Here is a 12,801-nt window from a genome sequence, read left to right as displayed (position 1 = left end):
TAGTAGGCTTTCGAGCCTATACAGCTTGGAGTAAGACAACATGCATAAAGAGGATGATGTGGTCAAAATACTAATTTGCCTAATAATTCTGCACTCCCTGTATTGTTCATTATATATCGAGGTAGCTAAAATCACTATAAAATCAGGATTTTTTTATATGATAGAAAGATAGATATTATAATAATATATTGACTGGATAGCAATATCATTGACTTAGAGCTAGGAACCACAATCCCGGTCCGACCAGTAAGTGACCCTGGGCGATATACCTAACGATGTATACCCTGCCCACCTCAATAATATGAGGTTATTCCTGCATCAGATGATAGGGAACCAGGGCAATCTGATGACAAGCGAGCTACTGGAACAAACCATTCCTGGATTTAAAACAAGAACCAAGACCGCTTGAATGCTACTATAACAGCAGGCACAAGCAGGCTAAATGAAATGTACGTGGGAACTATGGATGAGCAAGTGACCATCATCTACCCTAACACCAAAACAGCTGGTAACACAACATTGGAACATTGTCAAGAGAAAGCTAGTGCAACTGAAATTGGATTAACTACCGAAAACATGAACCATATGTAGAGATAACAGTTCGCCGGGAACTGTTCGCTGGCGAACATAGCTTGTTCGCGGTCCCCGTGGCGTGCGAACATATGCGATGTTCGGTCCGCCCCCTATTTGTCATGGAGGTGGGAGGGTCTGGGAGGGAGGGTCTGCTGCTGATTGGCTGGAGTGTGTCTGCTGACTGTGAGGTACAGGGTCAAAGTTTACTCAATGATGACGAATAGGGGGCCCGCCGCGGCGACCGTGAACAAGCTAGGTTTTGCCGGCGAATAGTTCCCGGCGAACTGTTCGGGACATCTCTAACCATATGCAATGAGGAAGAAATCTCCATGAGGAAGAAATTCCCATACCCACATACATACTTGCAGAGGTAATGGGGATACTCGTTGGGTGAATCCCCACCCAACGAGAACATAACAGATATAAGAAATATGATCCTGGAAAAAGTACTGATCAACTAGTGTCACAACTGGAATTGGATCGACTACCTTAAACATGAACCATATAGTTACATAGCTGAAAAGAGACTTGCGTCCATCAAGTTCAGCCTTCCTTACATTAGTTTTTTGCTGTTTATCCAAAAGAAGGCAAAAAACCCAGTCTGAAGCACTTACAATTTTGCAACAAGCTAGGAAAAAAATTCCTTCTTGACCCTAGAATGGCAGTCAGATTTATCCTTGGATCAAGCAGTTATTACCCTACATTGAAAGATTATATCCTTGAATATTCTGTTTTTGCAAGCATGCATCTAGTAGCTGTTCGAACATCTGTATGGACTCTGATAAAACCATGTCTTCAGGCAGAGAATTCCACATGCTTATTGTTCTTACAGTAAAAAAAAACCTTTCCTTTGCCTTAGACAAAATCTTCTTTCTTCCAGTCTAAACGCATGACCTCGTGTCCTATGTAAAATCCGGTTTGTGAATAGATTTCCACACAATGGTTTGTATTGGCCCCGAATATATTTGTATAAAGTTATCATATCCCCTCTCAGGCAACGTTTTTCTAAGCTAAATAGGTTTAAATTTGTTAACCTTTCTTCATAGCTGATATGTTCCATTCCTTTTTTTAATTTTGTAGCCCGCCTCTGCACTTTTTCTAGTGCCAATTGCACAGCATATTCAATATGTGGTCTTACCAGTGATTTATAAAGAGGCAAAATTATATTCTCGTCCCGAGAATGAATGCCCTTTTTCATGCATGACAATACCTTACTGGCCTTGGCCACTGCTGATTGACATTGCATATTGTTGCATAGTTTGTTGTCTATAACAATTCCCAAGTCCTTTTCGTGTGTTGTTATCCCTAATTTGCTTCCATTAAGGGTATACGTTGCTTGTGTATTCTTTATCCTGAAGTGCATAACTTTGCATTTTTCAACATTAAATTTCATCTGCCATTTGAGTGCCTAGTCCCCCAGTCTATCTAAATCCCTCTGCAGCAAAGTAATATCTTGCTCATATTGTATTATTTTACAGAGCTTTGTGTCATCTGCAAACACTGAAACATGACTTTCAATGCTGTCTTCAAGATCATTTATAAACATGTTAAATAGGAGGGGTCCCAGAACAGACCCCTGAGGGACACCACTTGCCACCTCTGTCCAGCTTGAAAATTTACTATTAATGACAACTCTTTGTACTCTGTTTTTAAGCCAATGTTCTACCCAATAATAAGCATTTTCATCTAGACCGATTTCCTTGAGTTTGAACACTAATCTATTGTGTGGAACTGTATCAAATGCCTTGCAAAATCCTAATAGATCACATCCACTGCAACACCCTGATCTATACTTCTACTTACTTCTTCGTAGAACGCAATCAAGTTAGTTTGACATGACCTGTGCTTCATAAAACCGTGCTGGTTTTGCTGATAACCATGTTCTTCTCAAGGAACTCTTGAATATTATCCCTTAATAACCTTTCAAATATTTTACCAGCCACAGAAGTTAAGCTCACATGTCTATAATTTCCAGGCAAGGATTTTGAACCCTTTTTGAATATAGGAACCACATCTGCCTTCCTCCAAGCCTCCGGAACACTTCCTGAAAGAAAAGAATCTTGAAAGTTTAAAAACAGAGGTTCACTTATTTCTACACTTAGTTCCTTAAGTACTCGTGGATGGATACCGTCAGGCCCTGGAGCTTTGTTTATATTAACTTTTTTTAGTTGTTGCAGCACCATGTCTTGAGTTAACCAATTACAATTATTCTGCAAGTTTTTAGTAGCAATCATTTGCACATCTATTGCCATAGGTTCTCCCTTAAGATATACGGAGGAGAAATAGTTATTTAAAATTCCTGCCTTTTCCTGGTCTTCATTAACTAACACACCCGTTTCAGTTTGTTTTTGGGTAATTTTAGAGGTTTTTAGAATTTATGTACTTAAGAAAATGCTTTGGGGTTGGTGTTGCTCTCTTTAGCTATCATTTTTTTATTTTGAAGTTTGACAAATCTAATTGCCTTTTTGCACGCATTATTTGCTTCCTTATATCTTTTATAAGATGCATCTGATTTGTCCGATTTAAATGCTTTAAATGCCCTTTTCTTATTTTTAATCTCGTTTTACTTCTCTACTAAGCCACATTGGTTTTAATTTGTTTCTTTTATTTATTTATTTATGAATGGTACATCCTGAGAAATGTACCTTTCTAATATTTGTTGTAAGATTATCCATTTATCTTCAGTGTTCTTTTCACTAAAGAGTTTATGCCAGTCAATATATTGTAAAGCTACCCTTAACTTATTGAAATTGGCCTTTTTAAAATTGTATGTTTTAGAATACCCCATGTGCTTTTGTTTTTTTTGAGTTTATTTCAAAGGACACTATATTGTGATCACTATGAGGAAGAAATCCCCATACCCACATACATACTTGCAGAGGGTGTGGGTATACTCTTTGGGTGAATCCCCACCCAACGAGGACATAACAGATATAAGAAATATGATCCTAGAAAAAGTACTGTTTAACAAACCTGACTTAGTGGCAGGCAAATGCCCGGTGGGCCGCGATGGCAGTGGGGCCGAGGCCGGCAGGGGAGATCACAGGATGCTGCTGTGTGCCTCCATGGGCCGGTGGGGAGATCAAAGATCTCCCTCACCGGCCCAGAGACACTGACATGCGGCCACCGGCTGGGGTGTGAGGGAGGAGAGGACCGGCGGAGCTCTAGCCAGCAGCTCCGCTGGTGTTCCTCTCGCAGGCTAGAGTTCACTCTCACACTGGACCACCAGGGAAGGATGGCAAAATGGCTCCCTACCCCCAGGCAGAACGTCTCCCCCTCCCAGGCTAAAGGTAAGAAGGGAGGGGGGGGGGATATCACTTTTTTTTATTATTAATAAAAAATATATTTAAATAAAAAATAAATTCACACTCACACTCAACAGCCCCCTCACACACATAGCACCCCCAGACACACACAGCACCTTCAGACACACACAGCACCCTCAAACACACACGGCACCCCCAGACACACACGGCACCCCCAGACACACATCGCACCCTCAGACACACAGCACACCCTCAGACACACAGCACCTTCAGACACACACAGCACCCTCACTCACACACAGCACCCTCGCTCACTCACACAGCACACTCCCACACATATACAGCACACACACACACACATATATATATATATATATATATATATATACAATATATAAAATAACCCTCAGTGAGTTAACAGACAAAGAAAATTAGAAACCTAGAATGTGACGGCAGATAAAAACACCCTCACACACAGCACCCCTCTTACATACACACACACTGCGCCCCTCACACATACAATACGTCCAAATATATATATACACACACTACAGCACCCCTCACACTGCACCACTACACACATTACGCTCCAGATACACGCTATATCCCTTACCCTATATGCACTCTTAATCCCCTACACACACACACACACACACACAATCTCCTGTACACACTCTGAGTCCTTTACACACTAGATCTCCTACACACACACACTGCACCACCTACACACACACACTACATTCCTTGTCAACAAACACATACAACATTCTCTGAACACACTCTCTCTACAACCCCTACACACACTACGTCACCTATACACACACACACTACAGCCCATATGCACACACTCGCTACATCCCCTATAACACTATGCCCCCTATACACACACTCTCTACAGCCCCTAGCCACACATATTACACCACAAAGACAAATGAAATTGACCTATTTACACAATACCACACCACACTCTACACACACGCGATCCCACAAGCAGGCTACAAACACATGCACCATACACTTTCCTGGCCCTTTTGTCCTCAGGTATCCCACTTGTGGAGACACCAGAGACAATTTAAAAGCAAACACAGCACAAGCATGTTATTAAATTTGTTTGCGCAGAACAAATTCAGGGCCTTTTTCTAATGCCAGATCTTTTCAGCGGGGCTCTGCGCATTGAACCAACATGCTCACTTTGAGAGGGGGCGTGCTTGTCATTAGTGATGACAAAACACACCCTCCCTGGCCCCGCCCCCTTCTTAGGGGGCCACTCTGATTGAAAAATGCCCGGGCCTAATATTTTTCCCAGTCCGGCCGTGCTTAGTGGTGGTTGACAAGAAACAATTTTGTTCAGTACCAGTCATGTGACTATAACATAAGGAAAAAGGAACATGCCAAGACTGAAAGAAGAGCTAGAAAGGATGTGGAAAGTGAAGGCAGTGGTTGGAAAAGGCAGGACTGAAAGACAGCACTAAGGCACTAATCCTAGCATGGAATGGAGTCTACCACAAAGAAGCCAGCATCTAGTAGCCGGATGCAAGATGTCCTGCACAAAGTAGCTGGATGTAAGATGTTAGCAGGAACAGCATACACCAGCAAAAGGGTAGTTGAGAATGATCTAAGATCCAGACAGACAAGCAAATGCTGGCCAACCTTGTGGTGGTAGACAAGGAAAAGAAGACTGCAGTCGTAGTGGATGTAGATACCCAGTGACTACAACAACAGGAAGAAGGAACATTAGAACGTGGAGAAATACCAACACCTGAATGAAGAAATAGAAAGGATGTTAGGGGGTGGCGGGCGGTGGCTTCAACAGATTCCAGGTGGGACATCTGAGATCACTGTCCAGAAGTGTACAGTTCTAGGAACAGCTACTGCGCAGAACCCTCAGACTCCCAGGACTCTGGTAGAGGACCCGAGAATGAGGAATAAACATACCACCCAGGAGGGGTAAAAAATGTTTTTTTTAAAATGTTTATATATATATATATATATATATATCAGCCCTTTTAAAGATTAGAAGATGTTTGTGACTCTGCATATTCTACATTGTCAAGTTAATAAACAATTGCTACTTAGAATACCTTAACCATTAGGTACCAAGGCTATTTAACACACTAGGACCAGATTCGTTTTGCTACTTTTATTTAACTGTAATTTCCTGATCTTTTATTTTATTGCTTATAATCATTATACACAAGTAGAGAAAATGTGTCTCAAAATAAATGTGCTTGTTGTGATTATGTTTATACTGGATTTGTTGAGCATGTTTATCCAAGTATAATTCACAATTTCATTAATGGAGGGCTAGTTGCTTCTGGGCCATATTTCTACTCTTCGTCATTCATGGTAATACAGGTTAACTTTTCTATAGAGAAAGCTTGGTTTATTATGGGAAGGTTAGGGCAGTGTCACTCTCAATTACGGCAAGTGACAGAAAGTTGAGTATGTTCCTTCAAGAGACACTCCAGGCTGCTAAACAAGGTACGTTTAAATGAAAGCTAATAAGCTGAAATACCTGTGGTTAGTTTATTTTCTTCCAATTCTGTGTAGTTTTCCTGCAGTGCTGTAAAATGTTTTGTTGTTTTCAGCAGTGTAACCCAGCCTCCTTAGCCACCCCCCTCTCACATGTCAACATGTTCCTGGTTCCCAGACTCTGAAATAAACATACCTTTTCCAGCCAATAAAAATAGAGGCATGTCTTCTGCAGTGTAAGGAATGCTCGCAGCACAGACTGCACCACAGAGACAAAGCTAGAGCCCATATTCACTCCTCTCCCTCCCTGTTTGTAATGCAAGTAAATTCTCCTGCAGCCTATGTCAGCCAACACCCCTACCCTCTGTTAACTCCTTTCCTACCTGTCCCTGTCAGCTAACCTCACTACCCAACTGTCCCTGTCACCCAACCTCACTACCCACTGTTAATTCCTTCCCTGCCAGTCCCTGTCAGCCAACCTCACTACCCAACTGTACTTGTCAGCCAACTTCACTACCCACTGTTAACTCCCTTCCCTGACAATCAATGTCTGCCAACCTCAGTACCCACTTGCCCTCCAGTCCCTGTTATTCAACCTCCCTAGATAGAGATATAGAGAGATTGATATATTACACAAAGCTCTATAGGTATTTATGAGTTTGCCTGTCTAAAACATATGACACTATATGATAAGGTGTGTGTGTGTGTGTGTGTGTGTGTCGTTGTGTGTGAGAGATGTGGTATGTAAGTTATAGTGTCTGAATGCTGTATTTGTAGTGTAACTTAGTTTGAGTACTTCTTGGGCAGGCATTGTGGGCATGTGTTAAATAGTGTTGTCGCGAACCCGAAATTTTCGGTTCGCGAACGGCGAACGCGAACTTCCGCAAATGTTCGCGAACCGGCGAACCGCGCGAACCGCCATTGACTTCAATGGGCAGGCGAATTTTAAAAACAACAGGGACTCTTTCTGGCCACAATAGTGATGGAAAAGTTGTTTCAAGGGGACTAACACCTGGACTGTGGCATGCCAGAGGGGGATCCATGGCAAAACTCCCATGGAAAATTGCACAGTTGATGCAGAGTCTGCTTTTAATCCATAAAGGGCAGAAATCACCTAACATTGACACCTGTCCTCAAAGCCCAGCCCTGATACTCACTGACACAGAGCAGAATAGAGACTGTTCCCTGTCCACAGAGACCATGATACACACTGACACAGAGCAGAATAGGGACTGTTACCCCTACATAGGGTCACTTGGCAGATATGGATTGACACCTGTCCTCAAAACCCCTGATACACACTGACACAGAGCAGAATAGGGACTGTTCCTCCTACATAGGGTCACTTGGCAGATATGGATTGACACCTGTCCTCAAAACCCCTGATACACACTGACACAGAGCAGAATAGGGACTGTTCCCCCTACATAGGGTCACTTGGCAGATATGGATTGACACCTGTCCTCAAAACCCCTGATACACACTGACACAGAGCAGAATAGGGACTGTTCCCCCTACATAGGGTCACTTGGCAGATATGGATTGACACCTGTCCTCAAAACCCCTGATACACGCTGACACAGAGCAGAATAGAGACTGTTCCCCCTACATAGGGTCACTTGGCAGATATGGATTGACACCTGTCCTCAAAACCCCTGATACACACTGACACAGAGCAGAATAGGGACTGTTCCCCCTACATAGGGTCACTTGGCAGATATGGATTGACACCTGTCCTCAAAACCCCTGATACACACTGACACAGAGCAGAATAGAGACTGTTCCCCCTACATAGGGTCACTTGGCAGATATGGATTGACACCTGTCCTCAAAACCCCTGATACACACTGACACAGAGCAGAATAGAGACTGCCCCCCCTACATAGGGTCACTTGGCAGATATGGATTGACACCTGTCCTCAAAACCCCTGATACACACTGACACAGAGCAGAATAGAGACTGTTCCCCCTACATAGGGTCACTTGGCAGATATGGATTGACACCTGTCCTCAAAACCCCTGATACACACTGACACAGAGCAGAATAGAGACTGTTCCCTGTCCACAGAGACCATGATACACACTGACACAGAGCAGAATAGAGACTGTTCACCGTCCACAGAGACCATGATACACACTGACACAGAGCAGAATAGGGACTGTTACCCCTACATAGGGTCACTTGGCAGATATGGATTGACACCTGTCCTCACAACCCCTGATACACACTGACACAGAGCAGAATAGAGACTGTTCCCTGTCCACAGAGACCATGATACACGCTGACACAGAGCAGAATAGAGACTGTTCACCGTCCACAGAGACCATGATACACACTGACACAGAGCAGAATAGGGACTGTTCCCCCTACATAGGGTCACTTGGCAGATATGGATTGACACCTATCCTAATGATCCCTGATACACACTGACACAGAGCAGAATAGAGACTGTTCCCCCTGCATAGGGTCACTTGGCAGATATGGATTGACACCTGTCCTCAAAACCCCTGATACACACTGACACAGAGCAGAATAGAGACTGTTCCCCCTACATAGGGTCACTTGGCAGATATGGATTGACACCTGTCCTCAAAACCCCTGATACACACTGACACAGAGCAGAATAGAGACTGTTCACCGTCCACAGAGACCATGATACACACTGACACAGAGCAGAATAGAGACTGTTCACCGTCCACAGAGACCATGATACACACTGACACAGAGCAGAATAGAGACTGTTCCCTGTCCACAGACACCATGATACACACTGACACTGAGTGTCCGCGTGAAATAGGGCCGTGAGTAATGACGTCACGGGTAGCCTGCCCATAGTATCGCATAGGGTGGAAGAGCTGATAGGACATCTGAAACGTATTGGGATGGAAATGCTTAATTGTTCTCCAAAATGCTTGACACCACCCCATAGTGAATCTCTGCAAACTTTAATACCATCAGAGGAGGAAGAATGTGGCAGCCCACTGGGATTATTCGAAAAATTTCAAATTGATGATTTTCCAGACCCTGGGTTTGACATTAGTCCAGATTTACATCTTGTGACCCATGAGGATGTTCCAGGCACTACTTGTGAAATAAAGACAGATAATAAAGTGAATGATTCTTCTCCTTGGGACTTGCACCCTGTCGTTGAAGGTGGAGTAGGCAATGGCAAGAGCATGCTGTGGGTAGTCAGTGCAAACACTCTCTTCCCGGTGAATAATGAGGAGACTAACTATGATGACGTTATTTGCATTGAAAGTAATGATGCCAGAGATCTTTTGAAACCATATGGAAGGAACGAATTGGTTAAAAGAAAGTCAAGAGACCACCTGCATATAGACAAGAATACGCATAAGAGAAAGAAGAGAACAGGTGAAAAAGAGAAGCTGCAGACTGCCTATCTGCAAATAGTTGAGTTATGTCCTGAAGATGTCCGTGTTACCACAGTGCAGACTCTGTTTGATACACTACTGAGGAGAGTCAGAGAAACCCCAGATCTTCACGTATTGGATGAGTCGGTGCGTGGAGTTGCAGAGAACGTAGAACAAGAAATATTTAAACTTTTCCTGTGTACTGACAGCAGATATACATAGGGTCACTTGGCAGATATGGATTGACACCTGTCCTCAAAACCCCTGATACACACTGACACAGAGCAGAATAGAGACTGTTCCCTGTCCACAGAGACCATGATACACACTGACACAGAGCAGAATAGGGACTGTTACCCCTACATAGGGTCACTTGGCAGATATGGATTGACAAATCCCTGACAAACAGCTACCACATGCAAGGAAGGCAGCAGGGGCGCAAATGACCCACTCCCGACGCGGGAAGGTAGTGACGACAAATAACAATACAGGACTCTTTAGAGGCCCTGTAATTGTAATCAGTCCACTTGAAATCCTTTAACTTTGATCAATTGGAGGGAAGTCTGGTGCAGAGCCACTGACCCATGCGCAGGGCCAGCCTTAGGCCTTTGGGCGCCCTGTGCAAGAAATCTTCACCCTGTCACACCCATGTGCAAGAAATCTTCACCCTGTCACACCCATGTGCAAGAAATCTTCACCCTGTCACACACACACACACAGGCAGACAGCCATACACACGCACACACACAACTGCGACTGACTAGGTTTGTCACCTCCTCAAAAGGACGCATGAGCCTACAGGCATTGCGCATGAGCGTCCAGTAACGTGGCAAAAAAATTCCCAGCTCCCCAGAGGCTGTCCTAGCACCCCGGTCATACAAATATTCATTAACAGCTTTTTCTTGTTGGAGCAGGCGGTCGAACATTGGGAGTGTTGAATTCCAACGTGTAGGGCTGTCGCAAATCAAGCGCCTCACTGGCATGTTGTTTCGCCGCTGGATATCGGCAAAGTGAGCCATGGCCGTGTAGGAACGCCTGAAATGGCCACACACCTTCCTGGCCTGCTTCAGGACGTTCTGTAAGCCTGTGTACTTATGCACAAAGCGTTGTACGATCAGATTACACACATGTGCCATGCACGGCACATGTGTCAACTTGCCCAACTTCAATGCCGCTATCAAATTTTTTCCGTTGTCACACACAACTTTGCCGATATCCAGTTGCTGCGGAGTCATCCACTTTTCCACCTGTGCGTTCAGGGCGGACAGGAGTGCTTGTCCGGTGTGACTCTCTGCTTTCAAGCAAGTCAAACCCAAGACGGCGTGACACTGCCATATCCGGGATGTGGAATAGTACCTGGGGAGCTGGGAGGGTGCCGTTGATGTGGAGCAAGAAGCAGCGGCACAAGAGGACTCAGCCGAGGAGGTTATGGAAGAGGATGGAGTAGGAGGAGTAGAGGAGGTGGCAGCAGGACTGCCTGCAATTCGTGGCGGTGTCACCAACTCCTCTGCAATGCCACGCATTCCTTGCTTGTCAGCCGTCAGCAGGTTTACCCAATGCGCAGTGTAGGTGATATACCTGCCCTGACCATGCTTTGCAGACCAGGTATCAGTGGTCAGATGGACCCTTGCCCCAACACTGTGTGCCAGACATGCCATGACTTCCTTTTGCACAATCGAGTACAAGTTGGGGATTGCCTTTTGTGAAAAGAAATTCCGGCCGGGTACCTTCCACTGCGGTGTCCCAATAGCTACAAATTTTTTGAACGCCTCAGACTCAACCAGATTGTATGGTAAAAGCTGGCGGGCTAATAGTTCGGACAAGCCAGCTGTCAGATGCTGGGCAAGGGGGTGACTTGGTGACATTGGCTTCTTACGCTCAAACATGTCCTTGACAGAAACACATGACTGTGGGCAGATGAGCGGGAACTGCTCAAGGCGGGAGACGGAGTGGCGGATGGTTGAGAGGGGGCAAGAAGGACAGCAGTGGTTGACGTGGCTGAAGATGCTGGACCAGGAGGAGGATGGCGGCTTAGAGTAGGCGTGCTGCTTGTACTCATGTGTTGATCCCATAGGCGTTTGTGATGTGAGATCATGTGCCTACGCAAAGCAGTTGTACCTAGGTGGGTGTTGGACCTCCCACGACTCAGTTTCCTTTGGCACAGGTTGCAAATGGCATCGCTGTTGTCAGAGGCAGACACACAAAAAAAATGCCACACTGCTGAGCTCTGCAATGACGGCATTCTGGTGGTGGACACAGCATGCGTTGATTGGCGTGCTGTCGGGCTGACCCCGGGTGCCGATGCATGCTGTCTGACTGTGCCACTAGCTCCTTGCGACGACCCCCCCCCTGCTTCCAACTCGTCTCCTCCTCCTCCTCTCTGTCTCCCCATCTGAACTTTCGCCCTGTTTTTCTTCTTGCCGAGCGGGCACCCACGTGACATCCATGGACGCATCGTCATCATCAACCGCTTCGCTTGTATCTGACAACTCAGAAAAGGAAGCAGCAGCGGGTACAACATCATCATCATCACACCGTACCTCCATGTGTTTAATGCTGCCTGCCTGAGACATATCCCTGTTATCTACATCCTCTAGCAATAATGGTTGCGCATCACTCATTTCTTCAAACGGGTGTGTGAATAACTCCTCTGACATACCAAGTAAAGCGGCTGTGGTGCTAGTTTTGGTGGTGGCGGCAGGCAGGTGAGTGCTATCTTGAGAGGTGCCTGAAGCTAAGCTGGAGGAGGATGGTGCGTCAAGGTTCCGAGCGGAGGCTGTACAAGATTGGGTGTCCTGTGTTAGCCAGTCAACTAAGTCCTCAGAACTTTTCAAGTTCAGGGTACGTGGCTTCTGAAAACTGGGCATTATTCTAGGGCAAAAGGGAATCACAGCACCACGACCACGACGGCCCCTGCGGGGTGGCCTGCCTCTGCCTGTCATTTTTTGGGGGATTAGTGGTACTATGCGTGCAAGCTACTGTGAGACCAGATATGATTGGCAATGTGCACTGGAACAGTTCTGCAGAGCACACGCTACAGGAAGGACTGACAGAGCCGCTTGAAGACAAGTAACTGCTATTCAATCTATAACAGTGAAAAACAAATTTTGGTTTTAAA

The 12,801-nt window shown here is 45.2% G+C and overlaps 1 protein-coding gene across 1 annotated transcript in view; it reads left to right on the top strand.

Moving 5' to 3' along the window:
- The window catches only part of LOC134612012 (chondroitin sulfate proteoglycan 4-like), a 70,196-nt gene that overhangs the window by 40,937 nt on the left and 16,458 nt on the right, over positions 1 to 12,801 (top strand). The window lies entirely within an intron of this gene.

Source organism: Pelobates fuscus, chromosome 5, assembly GCF_036172605.1.
Source record: "Pelobates fuscus isolate aPelFus1 chromosome 5, aPelFus1.pri, whole genome shotgun sequence".
NCBI classification, from domain to species: domain Eukaryota; kingdom Metazoa; phylum Chordata; class Amphibia; order Anura; family Pelobatidae; genus Pelobates; species Pelobates fuscus.
This window is presented reverse-complemented; position numbering and strand designations above follow the sequence as displayed.